General features: G+C 39.5%; 1 protein-coding gene across 5 annotated transcripts in view; it reads left to right on the top strand.

Moving 5' to 3' along the window:
• The first annotated feature begins 5,644 nt into the window (after positions 1-5,644).
• The window catches only part of SYTL4 (synaptotagmin like 4), a 69,342-nt gene continuing 48,493 nt past the window's right edge, over positions 5,645-26,493 (top strand). For 2 of the 5 annotated variants that reach the window (XM_019716673.3, XM_074323544.2), the window contains exons 1-2: positions 5,645-5,784; positions 6,965-7,043. The gene's annotated coding sequence lies outside the window, so the exon portion shown is untranslated. Of the gene's footprint in view, positions 5,785-6,705; positions 6,828-6,964; positions 7,044-26,493 lie in introns of those variants that run through there. The other 3 variants (XM_088795302.1, XM_019716675.3, XM_019716677.3) reach the window with 3 other exon arrangements.

Genomic DNA, 26,493 nt, shown 5'->3' with positions numbered 1-26,493 from the left:
CTTGCTTATGCTATTCTTCTGCCTGGAATGCCTTTTTAGTCTAGCTAATTCCTTCTAATCCTTTAAGATTCAGAGAAGATACTACTTTTCCAGGATCCCTTCACTGAACACCCCCCACCACACTGGTGAAAGTGGCCTTGCTAGGTGCTCCCACATATCCTGCACATCTTCCCAGCTTTGCACTTTCCACACTATATTACAAATTTGTGTTTTTGGCTTGTCTGTTTCCCTCCACCCCCATGCAATAAATTGTGAACACCTCGAGGAAATGCTCAGTCACCAAAATCCCAGTGCCTAGCACAGTATACTTTCCACATAGTAAATGTCAATACATACCTCTGTGAGTGAAAGAACTATTTTTTTTAGTGTTTATTCATCTTCTTTCTTCCCATAGCACCTACTAAAGTACTTCATGTATAATGGGTGCCTAGTAAACCTTGACCAGTGGTTCTCAACTGAAGACATTTGGCAATAGCTGGATTTGGGTTGTCACGATTGGCATCTAGTGGGTAGAAGCCAGAGATGCTGTTAAACATCCTACAATGCACAGGATAGCCCCCCACAACAAAACATTATTCGGTCCAAAATGTCAATAGTGCGGCGGTGGAGAAACTCTGATCTTGACTGAATAAGAGACTGAATCTACTTTTTACATCCTATACTCATTGTAGACCACTAGTGAACTAAATATGCTTGGTCAAGAAGACTTCTTTTTTCGTTTGTTTGTTTTTGCAAAAGTAAACTATTACCTAGCAAGAAATGAAGAGGGAGTGTCCTGACATCTGGAATTAAGACTTTGGCAATAGAAGAGTACCTGATCAATAAGAGAACACATAAATTACAATATCGTTATGCCTGGAATGCTCTATAGCAGTGAAAATGAATGAATTAGAGCTACATCTATCAACAGGGATAAATCTCATAAGCATAATGTTGAGTGAGGAAAGCAAATTGCAGATAATACATGCAGAGTGACACTATTTATGTAAAGTACTACATATTGTTTAGCAATAGACACATATGTAGTAAATGTATAAAGACACACATGGAAATGATCAAGATCAAATCTGGTATAGTGAAAACCTTGGGACGGAGATGTATACAGAGGGCTCTGATTGTAGTGGTAATGCTTTCTTTCTTTTTTTTTCATGTTTAGAAGTTTATTGAAGAGATGCGAAGATGGGTGGAATTATGGTTTGAATGTAAATCTCTTTTTTTCCCTTGCTGAATTTTATATATATATATATATATATATATATATATATATATATATATATATATATATAAAATTTTATAATATATATAATTTTGATTACACTTTATTGGGGTGACAATGGTTAGTAAAATTACATAGGTTTCAGGTGTACAATTCTGTAATACATCATCTATATATCACATTGTGTGTTCACCACCCAAAGTCAGTTCTCCTTCCATCACCATATATTTGACTCCATTTACCCTCTTCTACCACCCCCTCCCCCTTAACCTCTGGTAACCATTAAACTATTGTCTGTGTCTATGAGTTTTTGTTTTTTCATTTATTTGATTTGCTCCTTTGTTGCTTTCAGTTTTATATCTCACATCAGTGAAGTCATATGGTTCTCGACATTTTCTCTGTCTCATTTCGCTTAGCATAATAATATCAAGATCCATCCATGTTGTCGCAAATGGTACTATTTCATATTTTCTTTTGGCAGAATCGTATTCCATTATATATATACCACATCTTCTTTATCCATTCATCTATCAAAGGGCGCTTTGGTTGTTTCCATGTCTTGGCCACTGGGAATAAAGTTGCACTGAACATCGGAACACATATATGTTTATGGATAAATGTTTTCAGAATTTTTTGGTATATACCCAGGAGAGGGATTGTTGGGTCATATGGTAATTCTATTCTTAATTTTTTGAGGACCCTCCAAACTGCCTTCCATAGCAGCTGCACCAATCTGCGTAATGCTTTATTTCTTAAGCTGGGTTGTGAGCATATTCTCTTTGTTGTACTGTTGTCTATACATTTATGCATTTTCGAAATATTTAAAAAGAGGCATCCCATCACCTGGGGCTGAGGGAAAAAACAAACAATGGAGTATCTTATTAGTTTGCACTATCCAGAACTACTTCAATGTGGTAAAATGAAACAACTCATCATATCCGATCATTCACTATGGGACAGGAGTTTACATACCATACATAAGATAATAATCCATAAGTTCCTATTTACATTGTTGCACAGGATAGTGCCTGGGTTTTCTTGCATTGGAGCGCTCACAATATTTGGCATAAGAATTTGAGCACAGAATCCTTGCGGCAAACAAAGAGGATCAAACAGAAGTGGACAGCAGGTTGCAAAGCATGGAATCTGTGTAAACAGGCCATTGACTAACTTGGTTTTGGTTCATTGTTTATGTTTGTCTCTGAGTATTTTCAGATGGTTTAGTGAAACTGTGATAGGCGTCAGATCCTCACACATCCTCTTTAATGAGGTGGACCTTGGAGAGTGAGAAACTGCACATGCATAAAGAAGGAAAAACTTAAAATAATATCTGGAAATTTTGCTGTGGAATAAGAAGATTGGACTATATGTTTTCTGAAGTCCCTTCTGGCTGAGGGTGTTTCCAGCTCCTGCCAAGCACCACCTGCAAAGAAGAAGCAGAGAAGTGCTTGATCTGAGTTCCCACAGGCCAGGTTAGGGAGATGAACACATTCAAAGCCCAGAGCTGGGGCAGAGAGGCCCCTAGGATGGAGTTAGCAACGCTAGACAGAACAAAAGGGTTTCCTTTTTGAAGAGTCTTCTTTGCACTTAAGGCTGTGGGTGGTGTATTTAAGGATTCCAGAATGGCAGAAAGCTCTGGGTAGAGCCTGGGAGCTGAATTTTACTATTTTGTCTGCTAGAATTAAAATGATTTTTTCTTTCCCTATTAAAGATTTTCAAAAAGTATGTTTTATATTATCAAAGCTATACACACTATTATAAGAAAGTTGAAAAATACAGAAAATTAGGATGAAAATGAAAAGTTCACTTAGTTATACCACCTAGAGACAGCCACTTATTGATAGTTTGCGTATTTCTTTCTAGCCTTTTGTTCATGCATATCCTCCCATGTCCATTAATTGTTGTGATCATATGTATATTAAATATTGTATCCTACTTTCAGTTAATATTACACATAAGTATTTCTTGTCATTATGAACTATGTGTAAATACAGTAGTCCCCTGCTACCTGTGGTTTTGCTTTTCACGGTTTCAGTTACTAATGGTCAACTGTGATCTGAAAATTTTAAATGGAAAATACCAGAAATAGACAATTTGTAAGTTTTAAATTTTGTACCATTCTGAGTAGTGTGATGAAATCTCGTGCCGTTCTGCTCCATCCCACCAGGGATGGGAATCATCCCTTTTGATCAGTGTATCCACGTTGTATATGATACCTGCCCATTATTAATATTTGGTTGTCTAGGTTATCATATCAACTGTCGCAGTGTTCAAGTAACACATTATACTTAATAATGGCCCCAAAGTGCAAGTGTAGTGATGCTGGCAATTCGAATATACCAAAGAAAAGCCATAAAGTGCTTCCTTTAAGTGAAAAGGCTTGTAAGTAAAGGGAAAAAGCATAACATATATAGTGTTCAGTATGTGTTCAGGTATCCACTGGGGGTCTTGGAATGTATCCCCCATGGATAAGGGAAGACTACTTGTCAATTTTACTGGCTATATAATATTCCATCGTATGGCTCTAATTTACTTAACCATTGAACCATTAGGTTTTCCCCCTAGTATTTGATTATTCTAAGTAATACTGCAATTAACATCATTGTACAAAAAGTTTGTGTTTCCTTAGGACACATTCATTCATTCATTCATTATACAAATATTAGCGAGGTCCCACTATGTGCCAGGTACCACCATGTTTCCCTGAAAAATAAGACCTAATCTGAAAATAAGCCCTAGCATGATTTTTCAGGATGTTCATAATATAAAATAAGCCCTAATGAGTCTTTTGGAGGAAAAATTAATATAAGACCCAGTCTTATTTTCAGGGAAATATGGTAGGGCTTATTTTATATTACGAACATCCTGAAAAATCGTGCTAGGGCTTATTTTCCAGTTAAGTTTTATTTTCGGGGAAACACGGTATGCTAGGTGCCCACTTTCTGCCTTGCGTTTTTCATACTGATGCAGGAAACAATGGAGAAGGAGCAAATTTAAGAGAAAAGATGGCGGGTTCAGCTTCAGATGCGTTGAGTTTGAAGTGCCTGCAAGACATCCAAGTGGAGATGTCAAGAGAGCAGAGCTCAGTGGAGAGATCTGGATAAGCTATAAAATTCAGGTGTGACCATACAGATGATAATTAAAGCCAAGTGAGTGAAAGAGATCACTTAGGAAGAGAGTATATGTAGCCTAGCCTTGAGAATGTCTGGCTTTCAGAGGTTAGATAGCAGAGTGGAATCTACAAAGGAACTGAGGAGAGGGCAAAAGGGTATGAGGAAAAGCAGAAGAGTATGGTGTCATAGATGCCACAGGAAGACTTTCAAGGAGGAGGAAATGGTTAACAGCATTAAATGTAGGGAAGAGGTCAAGCAAGATAAGGACTGAAAAATGTCTTTTATTTATTTATTTATTTATTTATTTATTTATTTATTTATTGACACGGAGGTCATTAGCTGGGTATCTTGTTGAGCACAGTCTCAGTGGAGTGTTGAGGAAGAAAGTCAAATTGTTGAGTGAAAATTAAGGGAGTGGAGATTACAAATGTGCCTGTAAAGTATATTTGGAATAAATTTATTCATAAAGAGGAGCTGGAGAGGTATTTGGTGTGTAAGGAGGATTTTTTTTTTAAGATGGCGGAGACTTGAGCATGTTTATTTGCTGATGACAGGTGAGAGGGACTTGAGCATTGTTAATGGGTGATGAAAACAAGGGAGGGAGAGAGAGAGGGAGGAAGAGAATGGGAGGGGAACTTACAATTACTGGGTAGATATAAACATTTTAGAGTCTATTGATAAATATTACTCACATGCTTTGTCAAAGGATTTTTAACCAAAATACACTCCTACCAGCAATTATAAGATAACTTATCTGGTGGCCAGTTTGTCATCATTGTTATAAAAACAAACAAATAAAAACTTTGCCAAGGAACCTCATTATTGTTCTAATTTACTCTTTGATTAGATAGTGAGTTGAATGTTTTACCCACTTGTCTCCATGTGTGTGAATTTAGTCTTATGTTATTTGCCCAAAACGTTTCTATTTTAGACACTTTTCTTTGCCATAAAAGGCTGAAAGTCGAAGAATCAGAATGGTATCATATTTTATCTTACCAAAGTATATGGTCTACAGTTTTCTTCTCCCTAAAAGTACACAACAGTTTGACAACTTTTGGCTCAGCTGAGTGAAGAGGTTTGTGATTTATCATCTGAGAGGGTGACCACAGATGGAAAAAAAAGGGGGTCAGGTCTAGTCTTAGACCCTTATCCTTAATCCTCAAGCTCCCTTTCATAATCCTGGGCATTCCTCCAGTGCCTTAAGGTTTGGTTCCCAGAGCTCCTCTTGGAGTGGCACGGTCCCGTACTAAGGAGTCTGGAGCGCTGTGCGGCCCCTTTAAGAGTCCAGCTCCTCCCCGCTCCAGGGAAAGTTGCAGCTTTTTCCGCCTCCCGGGAGGGTGAGACGGGCCGGCCACCGCCGGAGTGGGGTTGCGGTCTTCCCAGAGCCATAGACCCTGCCCTGAATCCGGTGCTGGGACATCTAGCCCCTCTCGTGGCACCTGTTGCACCTGACAGGTAGGTTCGCGGCCAGAGGCCGCCCCTTTACCGTCGGTCGGGGACTCCTGCCAGGCCCCCAGCCCCTAGTCTCTGCCTAAGCGCCCCCACCCCCATCTCAGGGCCCTGCGTCCTTCCCTAACCCCTTCCGCTCTCCCACTCTTTCCTGTCACCTTTCTGCCTCCCTGGATAGCCCTCCTTCCCACGCCTCGACTCCAGTCTGCTTGACTCCCCGGGGACAGTCCCTCCCCGCCAGTTTGCTTTCTCCTGGGCGCCTTCCCAGGCCCCCTGATCACTAACGAAGGCTGTGCCTCTCTGTGTTCCCTGTCACGCCTCGAGCGGCGTGGCCGGCTTTTCCCGCCTGCGGGAGCTGAGGCAATTCCGGAGAGCCGGCCCGGGGGCAGGGGTGGGGCCGGAGCTCCTAGCGGGAACTGCGCCCTCCCAGGCGTCGAGTCACCTTTTCGCGGGGTCCTCTGGCAGTGCCCGGCCATTGCGCGTGGTCTTGTCCCCGTGCTCCTTACGGACCTCAGGGGGCACGCCACAGGTAAAAAGGCTGCTGGCTGGTTGGTCCCACTCCTGCCTCAGTGGGCTTCTTCTGCACTTGGGGCGGGGGACCCGGCTGTGTGCTCCAGAGTTGAACTGCTTTATCTTGCCACTTTTCAAGCAGGCTTTGCTCCTGGAGGAGAGTCCTCAGAGCCCTCAGAAGGGGCCCAGAACACTTCTACCTTCTGTTTTGGTTTATAAAGGGGCTTATGAACGTCTCCAGCCCTTAACGTTGAATGAAATGGTTAGTTTTGGTGGTGAAATCATTTGGTTAGAGTTCTGGTGGCTTGAACAAGTGATCTGTTTCTCATTAACTAACCTTTTCCTCCCCTAGTACCCTACTTCTTCAGGACCAGAGGACCTAGCGCTCCAGAATACAGCTTTTGGCAGGGTTGACCCTAGACCTTGAACATCTGTGGCAGACATTAGTCTTCAGTACATCCTGGACCTCCTATTTTAAACTGGCTTTTCTGCTTTTTTAGCTCCCAGCCACCACCCCTCATAAATCCATTAATATTAAGGTATTAATGACCTAATGTGTTTACCCACTGGTTTGTGGAGAGAATAATGTCTAATGCAGAGTTGAGACTCTGAGAAAGTTTTTTGTTGTAGTTGTGGTTTTTTTTGTTTGTTTGTTTGTTTGTTTTTTGTTTTTTAGCACCTGCTGGAAATCCTAGTAGAAAGAGACCACCATCTTGGCTTGTGAGACTTTTCCTGGCAGGAGGCAAACATTTCTGGTAACACAATTTCAGGAGCCTCACTCTAAGTCAGAATAGTGAAATGAAGCCTGTTCAGGGATGACTGGTCTGTGAGTGTATGTCGCATTCTGGTTGATACTCTTTGAGTTTTCCCCTTAAAGGCTGCTACTAATAATGGTTGTTAGAATCCACTGAGCCAGGCGCTGTGATAAGTTCTTGACATAATTATCTCATATAATCCTCATGATAACTCTATGAAGTAGGCACTACAATTATAATTGTCTTATGATGAAAATGAGACTGAGAGGTTAAGTGCCTTGCTCCAAATCACCCAACAGATGAGGGACACAGCTGGGTCATCTTAATGCACAGCTCTGTTCCTATCCCCTGTCATACCGCTTCTGCTGCCTTGGATGTTAGGAACACTAAATAGCTCACGAGTGAGGACTAAGTGATTAAAAATTTCCCTTCCACGCCGAAGTATAAGTTTTGGTCCTTGACTCTACCCTGGATGCACTGAGGAGACTTTAGACCTCTTACCTCACTGATATCTTGCCCACTTCACCACTTCACTTCCAGCAGGGGGCCAGTTGCCACATTGCCACTCTAGGTACACACCCCTGACTGTACCTGTTTGAATGAAACTTCCAGGGCTCTTAGTTCAGCAGTCATTGTCCTGAAGTTAAGAGAGGGTAACTGGATTCTAGGGATGTGTGCCTGACTCAACTTCTTCCTTTCCTGCTTGCTTGGGGAGAAATGAGGATGTGGTATGCGATAAGGATTTCCCAACAGTCAAGCCAGAGGGCCAGAGGGGAAGTGTTTGCTTATTTTATCCTGGGATGGATGGCATATCTGAGGCAGGGACAGTCCAGGAGAAAATATCTTCCCTGATCTGATCACTGGGCCTTTGCTCAAACTGCTCTTTTTTTCCCCCTGAAAAGATAACTTGCCACCCATACCCACTCCCTGCCATTAATTCCTATTTATCTCAAAATTTAGCTCTAAACTCACCTCCTTTGGGACAGCCTTTCTGAACACAATTCCTTCCCCTATGCAGAATTACCAGTTATCCTGTGTCCAAAAGCTCTTTGTTTATACCTCAGGAAAGCCCTTAACACCTCAGTTGTTTTTCCACCTGGAAGGTTAACCACTTTAAGGTCAAGGTCTGGATCTTGGAGCTCCCTTTGTCTTAAGCGTGAAAAATCAACAAACATTTGTGCTAAGAACTGGGGGTCCCATGCCTTCAAGGGCCTGAGGTCTGGCAATGGTGGGATTGAAGTACAAAAGACACCTTTTTTTGAGGCGCTTGAAATCTGACAGCTAGGAGTTTGTATTTAAATGTCACCTCAGTGAGGCCCTCCCTAACCATCTTGTTTAAACTTGCAACCCTTCCCGGAATATTCTATGTGCCCCTTCCCTACCTTATTACTCTAATGTAACATATTGCATATTTCATTCATTTTTCTTTCTTATTGTCTATCTCTCTCCCCCCTCCACAATGTAAGTTCCACGTGGGCAGGGATTTCTGTCTGTTTTATTCACTAGTGGACCCCAGCACCTATAACAGGGCCTGGGACATAGGTACTTACCAACATTTGTTCAATGAATTAATGAATGACATTACTGTTCTAGGAACTGGCACTTTTTTGTGCTCTCCTGGAACTGAAACTAAGTGTCCCCTGTCTGTCACCCTACAGTGTTAGGCTGCCCTGGGCCCCGTTCTCACTGTTTTCCTTCTGCTGAGTTTTGCTTTGAGATTGCATTACTGATGACAACTTTGACCTAGTTGGAAGTGCTTCCTTTCTCTCTCTCTTTAAGGCATGAGGCTCTGGATGGAAACTTCTGAAGTTTGAAGTGGAAATGTAAAGATGCTATGCTTCTTGTGGCTAGGAAGGGAGGCTACACTGAGGGAGGGGTGTGGATTGTCAGATGTCTCGATACATTTTAGGCATTTGGTGAGCTCAGTAAGAAGCTGGAGTAAGTTACTGTGCAATAGGGAAGTGGACAGCCTAAAAGAATATAAGATGCCACAAATAAAGCTTCTGGCCTCAAGTCACCCTTAGCCTTTTAGGCATGAGATAGCTATTGGATTATTAACTTTATGGAAAAGACATTGCTGAGTGCTACTTGTGTAGTGCTTGAAACCACTAGGTAACATAAAAGAAAACAAAGTACTGATCTGTTTAAATGTGTTTTGAAATTTCAGGTGTACAATTCTGTATTACATCATCTATAAATCCCATTGTGTGTTCATCACCCAGAGTCAGTTCTCCTTGAAATATTCAGAAAGAAAAAAAGGGCTAGAATCCCTTAAAAGATAGGCTTGGAAGGAGTCGGACCCTTGATATGGTATAAAATATGTGATTCTTCACCATTTGATGTAAACTTTGAAACTCAAATTTGTACAAAAAACTTCTGCTCAGCATCCTCTTCTACTAAATTTATCTCGCTAACCTCTGAACATTGGAGCTCAGGGCTCAGTCCATGAACATTTGTCCATCCAAAATCTTCCCACAAGCACTCATCCAGCCCCATGGCTTTAAATACCATCTATCTATACACTCATCACCCCCAGGTGTATGTCTCTGACCCAAGCCTTCTTTTAAGCTGCAGCCTCATATGTCTGCTGGCCTATTCGGCATCTCTGCTTGGATGTCAAAACACATCTCAAATGTAATGTGGCCAAAGCAGTACTCCTGATTCCTCTCACATCCCCAGCCCCTTCCCTCAGCTTCCTCTCAGTAACATGGCACTAGCACCCATTCAATTGCTCAAATTAAGAACCTAGGGTCACCCTTGATTCCTCTATTTCTCTCACCCCACCAACATCCAGGTCATCAGCAAGTCCTATTGACCTGAACTTCCAAGTGTATATATTCTGCCACATGTCTCCATCTCCTCTGCCTATTGCTCTAGTCCAAACCACCACAAAGCTGCAATAAACATCTTTGCACAACGCTGAAGGATGGGTAAATATAAGATGTAAGACACACATGCACGCAAATATTTCTATGAGTTAGCTTTCTAGTAGAGAAATGGTTGGGTCAAAGGATATGTACATTTAAAAATGTGAGTAGGCGCTGCCAAAGTGACATCTAAGAAGGTTTATATTGTCACCATGAGAGTGAGTCTTTTTTAATTTTTGCCAATCAGATAGGTGAAAAATAGTATCTAACTGATTTAACTTGCAGTTTTCTGATTACTGGTGAGGCTGAGTATCTTCTCATGTGTGTTAGCTATTTGTATTTTTCCTGAAACTTGCTCCTTAATATCCTTTGCACATTTTTCTTTTGGGTTATATATTTAATTTTTTTGGTAAGAGCACTGTAATTACTAGGGATATTTACCCATCACCTGCTATATAGTGCAAGGTTTTTTCTCTCTAGTCTGTCATATGTCATAACTTTGTTCATGATGTGTACCCCTCTTGAAATCAGATAAAACACACTATAAAACATTTTAAAAACATGTTCATTAGATTTGGCAATTATGAGGTCAATGATGACATTGGTGCAGCAGCAGGAGGGGAGGTAGATTGTAGAGGGTTGGAGAGTGAGCACTGAGGACTGATAAGGAATATGGTACACACTTTGAAGGGGCTTGGCTGTGATGGGAATGAGAGAGTATTTCTCATAGACAGTAGGGCACATGGGACAAGAAAATGTTGTTAATTTTGTTTTGCTTAATTTTAAATACAGGAGAGAGGTGAGCCCATTTGTGTGTAGATGGCATAGAGCTTGATGATGCAAGGTCGCTGAGAAAGCAGGAGGATGGGAGCTGCAGAGTGAAAGAGGTGAAAAGACTGGCCTTAGAGAAAGGGAGGTGGCTCTTCCATTGAGACAGGAGGGGGAAGTGGGCAGGATTGGTGAGGCTGTGGAAAAGGAAGCAGCTGTGGAAAGACAGGATTTTGAGGGAGGCTCCATCTGATGAGAACGATGAGGGGTTGCAATAGCATTTGAGAGGGATGGTAAGAGGATCTCTTTAAGAGGTATATCATCCAGATTGCCACATCAGTGAGCCAAGAAAGTCTTGATAACTTGAGTGTGTCTCTGCCCCATTACAGAGCTCTGTATCCATTTTCTCCAGCAACAATCATAAGCCCTGGTGTAGAAACAGTGTGCACAATCTAGTTTGGAGGATTTTTCTGGGTGGCTGTGACAGAAATATAAGGGGGCAGGAGATTAGTCACTGCTGGCAGAATAGTTGAAATGACGGACCAGTGTGGCTAGCTGTGACTATGTAAACCTACCTTGAACTTGAGTAATTCTTAAGACATGGAAAATTTCCATGGCATCTACACTGTTTTTTGTTCGTAGCTCTATCAGTTCAGGCATCAGAATAACTTTAGTACCAGTGTCTTTTAACTGTTGCTTGCAACTTATGAGAAAGCATGTGTTGATTTACTGAGGGCCTACAATGTGCCACTTTCTAGGCTAGGTGCTTGAGATATAGTGGAGAAGAGAAGATAGACGATGGCCTTTTTTATGGAACTTATTTCAGCAGGGGAGATATGTATTGAACAATGTAGCACATAATCAATAATTTAATCACAGTTGTGATAGTTCTGTGAAGTTCAGTTTTTTAGAAATCACATTGTCACATGGCTTTCTCCAACAGGTTTTACCAATTTACATTTGCCAGCGAAGTATGAGATTACCTCCTACCTTTTCCCCTCTTTAAAATTGAACATATGTTTTGTAATTTTGCTGAATTTATAGGCAAATATTTAAAAAATCTTATCAGCAGGTGTGAAACTTTTACTTTTTTACGTATATTGGCCATGAAATCTTCCTCCTTCAAGAATTATCTGTTCATGCTCTTTGCTTATTGGATACTTACCTCTCCTTGTTTTTAGTAGATCTCTCTTTCCATGTTTGAAATAATTAATCACCCTTCTTTTTCTCCTCCCTTAGCTCTGGAAACACTAAAATAGATTTTTACCCAGTCTCTCAGGCCATTCCCTTTTGATCTCTTTTAAACTTCTTTCTTACCTGCATTGGAAATCTTGGTGTGCTTAGGGATCTGACGACATTATTACTTGACCCAATAAAAGATAACATAAGATTTCTGTTCTTTCCACATCCTGTTCCTAGGAGGTAACAATATTAAATTTGTCTCTCTTTCCAGGCATTTTCCATGCCTACATAAATATTTCTTTCCCTCCCTCCCTCCCTCCCTCCCTCCCTCCCTCCCTCCCTCCCTCCCTCCTTCCCTCCCTCCCTCCCTCCTTCCTCCCACCCTGTCTTCACTTAAATATTTCTTTCCCTCCCTCCCTCGCTTTGTTCTTTCTTCCTTCCCTCCCTCCCTTCCTTCCTTCTTTCTTCCTTCCTTCCCTCCCTCCCTCCTTTCTCCCACCCTGTCTTCACTTAAATATTTCTTTCCCTCCCTCCCTCCCTCCCTCCCTCCCTTCTTTCTTCCTTCCCTCCCTCCCTCCTTCCCTCCCTTCCTTCCTCCCATGCTGTCTTCACTTAAATGTTAAAAAATGCAAATATATCACAGAATTGTACACCTGAAACCTATGTAACTTTCCTAACAATTGTCATCCCAATAAACTTTAATTAAAAAAATACAAATGGAATCATAATATATATGTTTTGCAATGTATTGTTTACTTAATATTTGTGGCAAGCTTCCAACATCAGTATATATAGAAGTGCTTGTTTCTTTTTAACAATGGCATAGTATTCCATTTTATATATGTACCATAATTTATTTAATCAGTTTCCTATTGATAGATGTTTAAATTGCTGTTGTTTTTTTTTTTGCTGATTCAAACACTGAACATTCTTCTGATATATATTTGTGCATATAGTTGAATATCAGTAGGATAAGTTTTTCAAAATGGAATGGATCCATCGATAAATGGTCAGTGGTCCTACAGATTCAGAGAGGTCTAGGAAGATGCAGACTGACTATCGTCCATTGGATTTAGAAGGTTCTTGATGACCTTAGAGGAAATTCAGGGTAGTGAGGGTTGAAATTTTAGAGTTTGGTGGGTTGAGAAATGATTGGACGTATGACTAAGTGGCGGAAGTGAATATGGACAATTCCTTAAAGAAATTTGGCTCTGAAGAGCAGAGAGAGCGTGGGTGGTTGTAGGGGACAGGTTGAGAGCCAGGGAAGGTTTTGTTTTGTTATGTTTTGTTTTTCTTCAATTTAGGAAGGACTTAGATGTTTTGAAAGGCTGATGGGAAGTAAGGGATGATTCATATAGCAAAGTCTTTACAGGGAAGGTCCTTATACCAGATAGAAAAGGATCCAGAATGAGGTGGAGGGATTACCCTTAAACAAGAAAGAGGAAGAGCATTAGTGTTGGGAAGAACAAAAAGTGAATAGATATAAATGAAAATCGGTTTATAGATTTGGCAGCAGGAACTTGTCTGAGGGCATTTTTATTTCTATATGATGTAAGAGGAAAGGTCATCCTCTTAGAGCAGGGATTGAGATGGGGCAAGGTTTGGGTTGGAGATTTGAGATGGTTGAGGAAGGTTTGAAATAGTTATTGTGGTGACCAGGAGAGTAAACTAAGATCAGGGAAGCGTACTTGGAGTGTCAGGCAGTGTTGAGGTAAGCTTGGTGACGAAGAATTCATATTGATAATAATCTACCAGCTTGTAATTTTTATTTTCTCCAGAGATCTCAGGAGTCCCAGTGCAGGCATAAAAGCACAACAGTTGGACTCCTCTAGGGTTACGTTTTTGTTTTTTTTACCAGATATTTGCAATGAAGATACGGGTTATTGAGGATATTGACAAGAGTGCAAATGAAACAATAGAATCCAAACTGTCTAGGAAAGGAAGTGAAGACAAGGTGAACGTAGAAGTTCTGTGGAAAGACGAACTCTCCCCTGTGAGGTCTGAGTACCTGTGTGAACAGACTAGAAGGATAGGGGTTTGTATTCAGAGTGGAGTATTTGAATTAATAATATCAGAAGTGGAGAAGTCCTGGGTCATAAGCTCTTGGGTGTGGCTGAATGTGATATATGGTATTTTTGATGCCAGCTCATTCATTCAACAAATATTTATTGTGTGCATATTATGTGGCAGACATTGCTCTATGCAGTGGAGATACAGAGATGAACAAAAAGTCCCTTTCTCATACAGTTTTCTATCTAGTAGGGGAGATTATTCATTTTTATAAAATAAAAGGGCATCCTCATTGATATGCTGGTTACTGAATGTGTGGTTCTAATTAGAAATAATACTAATACTACCAAGGGCAAATAGTCATATATATGGGGCTAGGAAGTCCATCTAGATATTTTGAGTACCTTACTTTATTGTAAGTTATATTAACTGAATTATGAAAATTCCTATGTCCTCCCCTTAGAACTTTTTAAGGTACTTTCATATGCTATGTCAGAATTAAGGATAAAACAAATACCGTGCTTCCCCGAAAATAAGACCTGGCCGGACCATCAGCTCTAATGTGTCTTTTGGAGCAAAAATTAATATAAGACCCGGTCTTATTTTAATATAATATAGGACTGCGTCTCATGTAATATGACATAAGACCGGGTCTTATATTAATTTTGGCTCCAAAAGACGCATTAGAGCTGATGGTCCGGCTAGGTCTTATTTTCAGGGAAACAGGGTATATACACATGTAATTTGGACATTGTAGCAGTTTTAAATTTTCACACTTTAGTATTTTTTTAATATTAGGATGTTGCTTCTAGCTGTAGACCAGATGTTGGTAACGCATGTACTAATCTTGTTCTAGGGATTTGATGTAATGTGTAAACTAATTATGGTTGAACAGGCAGTTTAAGAGGGAAAGAGGGCTTACAGTATGTTAATATTTTATTTTATATTCTCCAATCTATACCGATGTTTATTTTATGTCTCATTGGCCTTAAATAACACCTTAAAATTATCTGTCACATATACTGTTCAATTTAAGTTCAACTACAGGTTATTGGATTGCGTTTAAGGTTTCTGTGGCCATAGCTAGATCACAGCATCCCTAAAATTAAAAAGAAACCAAATGCATGAAATCACAGTTATGTGTGAACATGGGCTGGATTAGTCACGAACCATCATGATTTCTCATTTAAGGGAATTGCGTGGGTGATTTTTAGGTGATGTGGCCTGCAAGAAAGAATTAGATGGTAGCTAGAGTTCAGTTTAGAAAGCCCCACCATCTGTGACCTTGGCAGCAGAAGAGGGTCTTCTCTATGGGGGTGCTGGTATATCAAAACTTGTTGACTAAGGAAAGATAACGGGGTTCCATACAATGATGAGGCTTAAAAATGACAATGTGTTGGCTCTCACCAGAGTTTAAAAAATGTTTTATGCATGTAAATGACATGAATTTTAAAATATTCTGTTCTTTTAGTTGGGGATTTCCGATCTTTTTAAGCTTTGGGGCTGTTAAGGAAAGGGACTTTGGCAGAGAAGAGGATGAACTCATCATCCTTCACCCCATCAACCTCATGGGGCTCTTGTGAGCCCACCTGGGTCATATGAGAGGAAACTCCCAGTGTAGCTCTTGCAAGCTGGAAAGCCAAATGGGATTTGTCTTAATATATGCATTTCCCCTGTTGCCAAGGTGGCGGGGGTATGTGTATTTGTATGCATAGTCTCGTTTTTATGATCTTTTCTACTTCTATGTATGGAGGTCTGCTTTCTAGGATTGGTGGTAGATTTAAGATGCTCGGAGTTGCTGAGGAGCAGGAAAAAAAGTGTGAAATCATGAAAATAAGATGACACTTCCATGTATCCAAGTAACTACTCTGCAAGAGAAACATATGTATTATATTGAGACAACTAGCTTCCCTCTGGGATTCAGTTTTGAGAAGTATGTATTACTTTCAGTGGGAATTTCTTCAAACCATTTTTGAATAGAATTCAGTGGTATTGAAAAGTAACCATGTAGATTTAATCTGGAGGAAATTTTCCACACCTATGATTCTAAGAGCTAACAAAAGAGACTCTATTTTAGTTACTACCATCCTCCTCCCCCCGCCCCATATGCTCCTACCATCCTTGAGAAGGAACATCCTAGATGAGGAGAATGGGTCCTTTCCCATGTGCAGAGTTGCTCTGAATCCGTTACACATGATTGCGGGGGGAGGTCAGGGGACTGAGAAAGTAAGCCAGACCAAGGGCCTCTCAAGCGTTTATTTGTTATTATCTGAGGACTTTTTAAAAACTCTGCCTCTAGTGCCTAAGTGTAAGATGTCTCTTTTTCCAAATATCACCATGTATAAGCAATATTGTCAGAATATGAAGAGATCCAATAGCATTGTGGTTAAGAGCTTAGACTCTGGAACCAGATTGCCTGGGTTAAAAAAACCCAGACTATCAGTTATAGGGCATATGACCTTGGGCAAATTTGGTGCTTGACGTGTACCTCCCTTTCCTCATTTGTAAAACGTGATAACATAGTACCTACCTCATAACATGATTGTGAGAACTAAATGACTCTGTGTGTGTAAAGTGCTTTGAAAAGTGCCTGGTACATAATGAGCATTTTAGAAGTGTTAGCTGCTTTCTTCTTCTCCTCCCTTTCTCCCTCCCACCCTCCCCCTCCTCCATCATCATCATCCATCATCATCATCATCATCATCATCATTTTAAAAGGAACTAAAACTGCAAAATGCCTCAGTACATGCAGACTACAATTTTGTAGAACCTATTTTGAAAAAGATTGTGGGATCAATTGTGTATATATACCACAACTTCTTTATCCATTCATCTATCGAAGGAATGGAATACTATTCGGCTGTAAGAAAAGATGATATAGGAACATTTGTGACAACATGGATGGATCTTGAGAGTGTAATGCTGAGCAAAACAAGTCAGACAGAAAAAGCAGAGAACCATGTGATTTCACTGATATGTGGTATATAAACCAAAAACAACAAAAGAACAAGACAAACAAATGAGAAACAGAAACTCATAGACACAGACAATAGTTTAGTGGTTGCCAGAGGGTAAGGGGGGTGGGGGGTGGGGGGTGGGAGATGAGGGTAAGGGGGATCGAATATATGGTGATGGAAGGAGAACTGACTCTGGGTGATGAACACACAATGGGATTTATAGATGATGTAATACAGAATTGTACACCTGAAATCTATGTAATTTTACTAACAATTGTCACCCCAATAAATTTAATAAAAAAAAAAAAAAAAAAGATTGTGGGATCAAAAGAAACTTAGTGCAAAACCAAAATGAGAATCTTGTAAAATTGAGAGCTAGTTATAAATTTCTTGTTGTTAAGAGAGAGTAAAAACTTGGCTCCCATAACACTTTTGAGAATGGACCCACTGTGGTCAGGCCAGGGCATGTTGTCTGAGGCATGGATGTGCTCCATACGTGACCTTGCCAGGGTCTAGACCCAAGCCGGCGACTGGGAAGCCTCAGTTGCCCTTTGGTTTTGAAGCCTTGATTCCGACTCCTCTATGACGCCACTCTTGTTTTTGATCCTATTTTTAAATTTTATGCTGTGTTTGTTATGTTTTGTGTATCTTTGTAAGTCACTTTTTAAGTCCTGTCTGGAACAGTGTATAAATAAGTACTTTTAAACCGATCATGTCTAATTACTAACATTTGCTTAATATTTATGCTTGTCAGCCTACTTCTATGCAGAGAGGTACCGTGGCTTTCCATCTGGGCAAGAATACTGATTAGATTTCTCAGATTTCATGGTAAGATGTCAAAACAACCATATGCTCATGTATTTTCCAAAGCATATGGTTAATAATAATTAAAACCAAAAGCTACCAATATTGGGTGCTTATTCTAGACCAGGCACTGTGCTATGTCCTTTACTCATGACATATACTTGAATCCTCATAGCCTTAGGCAGGAGCTCTTAGTCATTGTTTTTACAAATGCAGAAACTGAGACTCAGGGAGGTTGAATAACTTGTCCATGGTCACGCGGCTAAAACATAGTGAAGCTATGGTTTGAACCCAGGCAGCCTGGGCCCAGATCCAGAGTTTGTAGGCACAATTCCATTCTCTACTGCTCTTAATTAGAAATCTAGCACATCAGAACTCCAAGTCCTAATAGAAGAGGTTATTCTGTGTTACAGAACATCCACAGGTCCTGCAGATTTTACCCTCATGTTATGTCTTCAGTATGCCCCTTTCCATCTCTAGTACCGCTGGCCCGTACTTTGGCCTCTCATCATCCTTTCCCTGTATTTATATCACAGCATCCTCAAATCTATATTCTGTGTCACTGTCACAGTGATCTAACACATCCTTGCCTTCCTTAAAACTCTTCAGTGGTTCCCATTATCAAAGGCTGATTCATCTTGTTTCTGAGCATAACATACTGAGCTCCTCTGTCCATGGGATGTGATCCCCCCTGTCTCTTGCACATGCTGTCTTACAATTTGCTATCTGGTATCACTGCACTGCTTGCCCACACCACGGTGCTTTGTGCCACCATGCTTTTATAAATGCTGTCCACTCTACCTGGCTAACCAGCTGGCACACAACATTTATAACCAGTTCACATTCTACTGCTGGTATCTCTTTTTATTCTCCTTTCCCCAAGTTGGAGTAGGTGTCCCACCTTGATATTCTCATAATGCCCTGTACGTGTATTCTTTGGTTATTGTGTTCTTTTATGATTATCTATTTAAGCATCTCCTTTGTTAGAGTGTGAGCTCTTTATGGGCAGGGTCTATGCATCATTCTTTTATCCTTAGCCAGATAGCACAGCACTTAGCACATACTTGGCCCTCCTAACTAGTGAGCATTCTGTAAACAGTTCAGAACACAGAACCCTAGGTCAGGGAAAGAAGTAGGATTTTGAAGGCCTGAAACCACACATATATTCAGAGAAAACTACCAGGACAGCAGAGGGAGGTTTCACAGAAGAATCTTCGGGGCCAGATACATTTACATTATTTACTCCAGGAGCCAGAAGGGGTTTGGGAGGATGAGAGTGGGGATCTGTATCCAAAAAGAACTTGGAAGGATCTGAGAAACCAGAGTTAGCAGCTTTGTGATTTGAATCTACCTTAAATTTGTCTGAGTGGCCTTGACTAGATATCTAAGACAGATACATTTTAATAAACATATTTAGAGTAGTTTTCTTGGAAGGACATCACCCTAAATGTAAAGGGGACAGTTGATAAAATAATCAATATAATATCCCAATGTAAACATTTTATTGATTGTCGGCAATGTTGCATTTTCACTCAGCTATTACCAACCAAAAAAGATGTTAACAGTGGGTGCCTTTGTGCATACGTGACTGGATTCAAACAAGGGGATTTAGGGATGGTTGCATCTCTGGAAACTTTCTTTTCTACATGGAATCCTTTTTTTTTTTTTTTTTTTTTTAAGTTTTGCTGACTCACCACATAACCTGCATTTTGTCTCATTTTCCCATGCTCTAAAATCAACTCTCTTTTATCTTTAGATTTTAAAATAATTAGGTTTTTCCCCCAAAGGGGACTGGAGTTTGCTAGCCTTTTTAAAAAGATTTTTATTACAATATAGCTAACATACAACATTGTATTAGTTTCAGGTGTACATCATAGTTATTCAACAGTACCCACCTGGCACTAGACATAGTTATTAGCTTATTATTGATTACATTCCCTGTGCTAAAGAAGTGATCACCACGATAAGTCCAGCAACTATCTGACACTGTACCACGCTATCACGATATTATTGACTACATTTCCTATCTTGTATATTGCATCCCCAAGACTTACTTGTTTTATACCTAGAAATTTGAACCTCTTATTCCTCTTTATTTTCTCCCGTGTTTTAATTTTTCAATTACAGTTGACAGTATTTTATATTTATTTCAGGTGTACAGCATAGTGGTTAGACATTTACATAATTTAGTAAGGACCCCCCCCCCCCAGCAACTAGTACCCACCTGGCACTATACATAGTTATTACTATATTATTGATTATATTTCCTATGCTTTACTTTACATCTCCATGACTGTTTTATAACTACCTGTTTGTATTTCTTAATCCCTTTACCTTATTCACCCTGCCTCCAACCCCCCTCCCATCTATTACCCCAATAGATCTATTAACCATCTAATACTATATATAGTTATTACAATATTATTGACTATATTCCTTTTGCTATACCCTACATCCACATGACTGCTGTGTAACAACCAGTTTGTACTTCTTAAGCCCTTCCCCTTTTTTGCCCACCCCAAACCCCCTCCCATCTGGCAACCATCAAAATGTTCTCTGTATCTATGTTTGCTTCTGTTTATTTTGCTATTTAGATTCCACTTATAAGTAAAATCATAGGACATTTGTCTTTCACCATCTGACTTACTCCACTCAACAGAGTACCCCCTAGGTTCATCCAAGTTGTCACAGATGGCAAGATTTCATTATTTTTTGTGGCTGAGTAATATTTCATTGTATATATACCACCTCTTCTTTATCCATTCATCCACTCCGGGACACCTAGGTTGCCTTTATATCTTGGCTATTGTAAATAAAGCTGCAATGAATATATGGATGGGCATGTCCCCTCGAAGTGGTATTTTTGGTTTCTTCAGATGAATACCCAGAAGTGGGATTACTAGGTCCTTCTTTGTCTCTTGTTACAGTCTTTGTTTTGTTTTATTTTTTTCAGGACCTGGGCTCAGGCCCTAGTTCTTTTTAACTTTATTTTTTTTATATTAGTTTCAGGTTTACAAAACTATAGTCTTTGTTTTATAGTCTATTTTGTCTGCTATCAGGATTGCTACCCTAGCTTTTTGTTTGTTTTTTTGTTTCCATTTTCATGATATACCTTTTTCCATCCCTTTTCTTTCAGTCTCTGTGTGTCTTTTGATCTGAAGTGAGTCTCTGGTAGGCAGCATATGTAAGGGTCTTGTTTTCTTATCCATTTAGCTTCCCTATCTTTTGATTGCAGCATTTAATCCATTTACATTTAAGGTAATTGATAGGTATGTAGTTATTGCCATTTTATTATTCATATTTTTTATTTTTATTTTTCATCTTAAAGAAGTCCTTCTAACATTCCTTGTAATACTGGTTTGGTGGTGATAAACTCCATTAGCTTTTTCTTGTCTGGGAAGCTCTTTATCTGTCCTTGATTCTAAATGATAGCTTTGCTGGGTAGAGAAATCTTGGTTGTACGTCCTTGCTTTTCATCACTTTGAATATTTCATGCCAATTTCTTTTGGCCTGCAAAGTTTCTGTTGAGAAATCAGCTGATAATCATGTGGGAGCTCCCTTGTAGCAAACTAACTGCTTTTCTCTTGCTGCTTTTAAGATTCTCTCTTTGTCTTTAACCTTTGGCATTTTAATTACGATCTGTCTTGGTGTGGGCCTCTTTGGGTTCATCTTGTTTGGGACTCTGCAGTTACTGGGCTTCCCCACGTTAGGGAAGTTTTCTGTCATTATTTTTTTCAAATAAGTTTTCCATTCCTTGCTCTCGTCTTCTGCTGCCCATATAATGCAAATGTTGGTATGCTTGATGTTGTCCCAGAGGCCCCTTAAACTCTCCTCATTTTTTTGGGGTTCTTTTTTCTTTTTGATGTTGTGGTTGGGTGTTTTCTGCTACCTTTCTTCTAAATCGCAGATTCAGTCCTCTGCTTCATCTAATCTACTGTTGATTCCCTGTAATGTATTATTCATTTCCATTATTCTATTCTTTATTTTTGACGGTTCTTTTTTATATTTTCTATCTCCATTTTTACATTTTCTATCTCTTTATTGAAGTTCTCCCTGAGATCATTGTGAATCCTCATAACCAGTGTTTGGAATTCTGTGTCTGGTGGATTGTTTATCTCCATTTTGTTTTTCTGGAGCTCTGTTCTGTTCTTTCATTTGGGACATGTTTCTTTGTCTCCCAGTTTTGGTTGCCTCCTTGTGTTTGTTTCTATGTATTAGGTAGGGATGCTATGTCTCCTGGTCTTAGTAGAGTGGACTTATGTACCCTGTTTCCCTGAAAATAAGACCTAGCCAGACAATCAGATCTAATGCATCTTTTGGAGCAAAAATGAATATAAGACCCAGTATTATATTATATTATATTATATTATATTATATTATATTATATTATATTATATTATATTATATTATATTATATTATAAAGACCCAGTCTTATGTTGTAGTAAAATAAGACCGGATCTTATATTATTTTTTGCTCCAAAAGCCACATTAGAGCTGATTGTCCGGCTAGGTCTTATTTTTGGGGAAACATGATAGTAGCTGTGTTGTGGGGCTCAGTGGCACAGTCTTCCTTGTGACCTGGGCTGGGTGCTCCAGGTGTGTTCCTTGTGTGAGTTGTGTGTAGTTGCTATTTGCAACTTCTTGTAGTTGAGCCTTAGTTGCTATTTGCATGTCAATAGGAGGGAGTGACTTTTGGGCTCATTGGTTGTGAGCACTGGCTGTGACTACAGTGGAGGAGCTGTGGTGCAGGGGCTGATGCTATAGAACAGGATCTGCCTCAGCAGAGCTCTGGTGCCTGCCCAATCCACCCCTTAGGTGTGTTGTCCTTCGAGGTATTTGGGTGATGCTCCAGCTCTTTTTGAAGCTGGCCACTGGGTGTGCCAGCCTAGGAGGAGACCACCTGGAAGGGGACCCGCTACAGGTCAAGTTCAGCTGCAGCCTGTGCCCCACCCGGGGCCACCCAGCAGGAGCCACAAAGCAATCCAGAGATGGGCACCTCCCACGTTGTGCTTGGAAGTGCCTTGAGAGGCCAAGCTGCAAACCTAGATGGCTGCCACTAGTGCCAGGCTTAGGGCTACTCAGCCAGGAGTATGGCACATACTCAAGTCAGATACTGCTTGTCTTGGTTCCGTGAACCTTTGAGAGACCCTAGGAAAGTCTGCAGCATGAGCCAAGGCAGGTAGTTGGTATGAAAAAGCCACTGGAATCAGCTTGGGTGTGCCTGAATGTTGGGTGGGGCAGGGTCTCAGAATCACCAGGGTGTGGTGACCAAATAGTGTTAACCAGCTTGATGGAGACTCAGATATGGCGGCTGCCTGAGTCTGCACGCAGGGAAGGGGGAGGGCTACCAAGGAAACAATGGCTTCTGCCAGCTCCTCTGTCAGGGAGAAAGCTGCCCCTCCAGTCCTTGTCCTGAAGCCAGATACTCAGTTTCCCCCCCATATGTCCCTGTCACCTCTCCAGCTGCTGTACCAATGCTGGAGCTCAGAGCCATTATGCAGTTCCTTTAAGAGGAGTGCCTGTGACATCAGCTGCCCTCCGTCTCACTCAGCAACAATCTCTGCTGGTTTTCACAGCCAGAAGTTATGGGGACTTCTCTCCCCAGCACTGGAACCCTGGGCTGGGGAGGTTATGGGAACCCTCGCTCCTCTGGGGGATACCTCCACAGCCAAGATATCCCTTCTGATGTTTAATGGTCACACGTGGGAGTGGGACCAGTTCGTTCTGTGTCTCTGACCCTCCTACTGGTCTCGAGTTGGCTTCTTCTGTATTGTTTTTAGTTGTAGGGCTTCCTGGAGTTTGCTAGCCTTTAGTGCTATGCTTCACCCATGTTTTGGAAACACACACACATAATAGATATTAATTCGGACAGTGGTTTAGATTGGTCTGCTTCAGATACTGTAACTGCCTTGGTCCAATTAGTTAATAGAGTCCACTTTGGAATATACCTTATGGCAGCACAAATCCTTATCCATTATGCTGCCCTACTTCATCAGGACAACTGTATTACAGTCATCGGATGATTTAGTCTTTCCTAATTAACATACATCATAATTGTAAGTGAGCAGAATCACCATAACATATGAGATTGGACAATTAAGTTCGTGAACTCATCCTAGAAAAAGTGCTACATACCTCACTGCTGAATATCACTACAGTCACCTTCGAAGTACTCCCTTTGGGAAGCTGTGCATCAATGCCAGTGCCTAGTCCACTCTTCAAAGCAGTTTTGGAACTCTTTTTCTGGAATGGCCATCAGAGCTGTCATTGTATTACCCTTGACGTCCTGAATGTCATCAAAATGTCTTCCTTTCAATAGCACTTTTTCTAGGATGAGTTTGCGAATATAATTGTCTGACCTTGTTCATCTAAAAATAAAAGAAGTGCATCATTGGATGCACTCATTAAATAATGATTCTCATATTATAGTTTTAGGAAACAATTATATAAATGATTTGGTGCTGTTTGGAGTATGCTGTCTTTTTCACATTTTTGACAAATGGTTCAAAACTTACTGAAATTCTTCATTTGGAAGATAAAATACATCTTTTAGGCAACAAAATTAAATAATAATGGAAACATTTTTTTAGACCCCACATATAAGTGAAATCATGATATTTGTCTTTTTCTGTCTGACTTATTTCACTTAGCATAAAAAAACGCAAGCTTAACTGAATTGAATTTTCTATTGTATACTCAATAAATCTTTTATAAGTTTAAATCTTTTGGTTTCAAAACACTTTAATTTACTGTAAAAGAGTAATAGAGCTCCTGTCATCAATATATGATTTGTAATGCCTTAATAAAGGGTATGATGTCTAATACCCAACTTTTGTGGATAAAATCTAAAGTTTAATGTGCCCTTACAATCTCAGTATTGTGGTGAAAGCTGTATATTTTCGTACATGAAATAATAAATATTGCATGTGCAATAAAAAACAAACAAACAAACAAACAAAAAAACCCAAGCTTACAGATACAGAGAACAAATTGGTGGTTGCCAGAGAAGGTGGAGTGGGGGTGGGATAAACTCCAGTTATAAAATAAATAAGTCATGTTGATGTAATATAGAGCATGGCTACTATAGTTACTTTATACTGTGTTGCATATTTGAAAGTTGCTAAAAGAGTAAATCTTAGAAATTTTCGCCATAAGAAAAAAAATTTGTAACTATGTATGATGACTGATATTAACTAGACTTTTGTGGTGATCATTTTGCAATATACACAAATACTGAATCATCTTGTACACCTGAAACTAATATAATGTTATATGTCAATTATACCTCTATTAAAGTAATAATAATAATAAAACATTTTCAAATCTACTGTTTTAGTTATTCTCTATGGAAAAAAACAACCTTTGACTTTGAATGCATTTAAAATCTCTGACTGCCTTATAGGTATTCTAGGATAGTAAAACTTCTGATTACAATAATGTTTAGTTACACTTAATCTTAAAATTTATAAAAACAATGTTATTAAGGTATAATTTACATATAATAAACTGTACATATTTAAAGTATAAATTTGATAAATTATAACATCTGCATTTGCCATGAAACCATCACCAAAGTCAAGATAGTGAACATACCTTGTGCCATTTTATAATCCTTCTTTCCCTCTCAGTATGTAGTATACCCCCTGCCAAGGCAACCACTGATCTGTTTTCTTCTATAGACTAATTTGCAGTTTCTAGAGTTTAAATGAAATTATGTAGTATGTGGTTTTTTTTGTCTGACATTTTATCAGTCAGCATAATTATTTGAAATTCAGCCATATTGTTGTGTATGTCAGTAGTTCATTCCTTTCTATTGCTGAGTAGTATTCCATTGTATGGATATACCACAGTTTTGTTTTGTTTTTTTTAAATCTATTTAGCACTTGATGGATATTTAACTTGTTTTCAGTTTTGGCTATTACAAATATTTCCATTATTAATATTCATATGCAAGTGTTTGCATAGACATATGCTTTTACTTTTCTTGGATAAATACCTGAAGGTAGGAAGGCTGGGTCATACGGGAAATACATGTTTAACTTTTTGAGAAACTACTAACTCTTTTCCAGTGTGGTAATACCAATTTTACATTCCCACAGCAATGTATAAAAGTTCCAGTTGTTCCAAATCCTGGCCAACATTTGGTACATTTAAAATTTTAGCCATTCTAATAATGTGTAGTAGTATCTCATTGTGGTTTTAATTTGCATTTCCCTAATGATTGATGATGTTGAGCATCTTCTCATGTGATTATTTGCTATTCATATATCTTCTTTGGTGATGTATTTATTCAAATCTTTTGTCCATTTTTGAAATCTGCTTTTTAAATTATAGAGTATTGAGAGTCCATATATTCTGGATACAAGTCCTTATCAGATGTAATATGTGCATATATTTTCTTCCACTTATATGGCTTGTTTTTTTATTTTGTCATCAGCATCTTTCAAAGAGCAGAAGTTTTTAAGTTTAATGAAGTTTAATTTATCCAGTTCTGGATCATATTTTAGGTGTCATATCTAAGAAACCTTTGCATTTTTTTTTTTTTTTTTTTGCATGTGGATCTCCAGTTTTTCCAGCACCATTTGTGGAAAAGACTATAATTTCTCTACTGATCCTTCGCACCTTTATCAAAAATCAACTGACTGTAAACATAAGGATTTATTTCTGGAATCTATTCTAGTCCATTGATTTATTTGTATGTTTGTGTGCTAATATCACACTCACTTGACTACTACAGTTTTATAACAAGTCTTGAAATCAGGTTTTGTTAGTTTTCCAACTTGTTCTACATGTGTTTTGAACCTCACAATATATTGGGGTTTTTTTTGCTCAAAACAGTCAATTATATTTTTAAAAGAGAT

This window comes from Rhinolophus sinicus, chromosome 18 (assembly GCF_057876585.1).
Source record: "Rhinolophus sinicus isolate RSI-liver-muscle chromosome 18, RSI-T2T, whole genome shotgun sequence".
NCBI lineage: Eukaryota > Metazoa > Chordata > Mammalia > Chiroptera > Rhinolophidae > Rhinolophus > Rhinolophus sinicus.
Note: the sequence above shows the minus strand (reverse complement) of the source record. Positions and strands in the feature narration are given on the sequence as shown.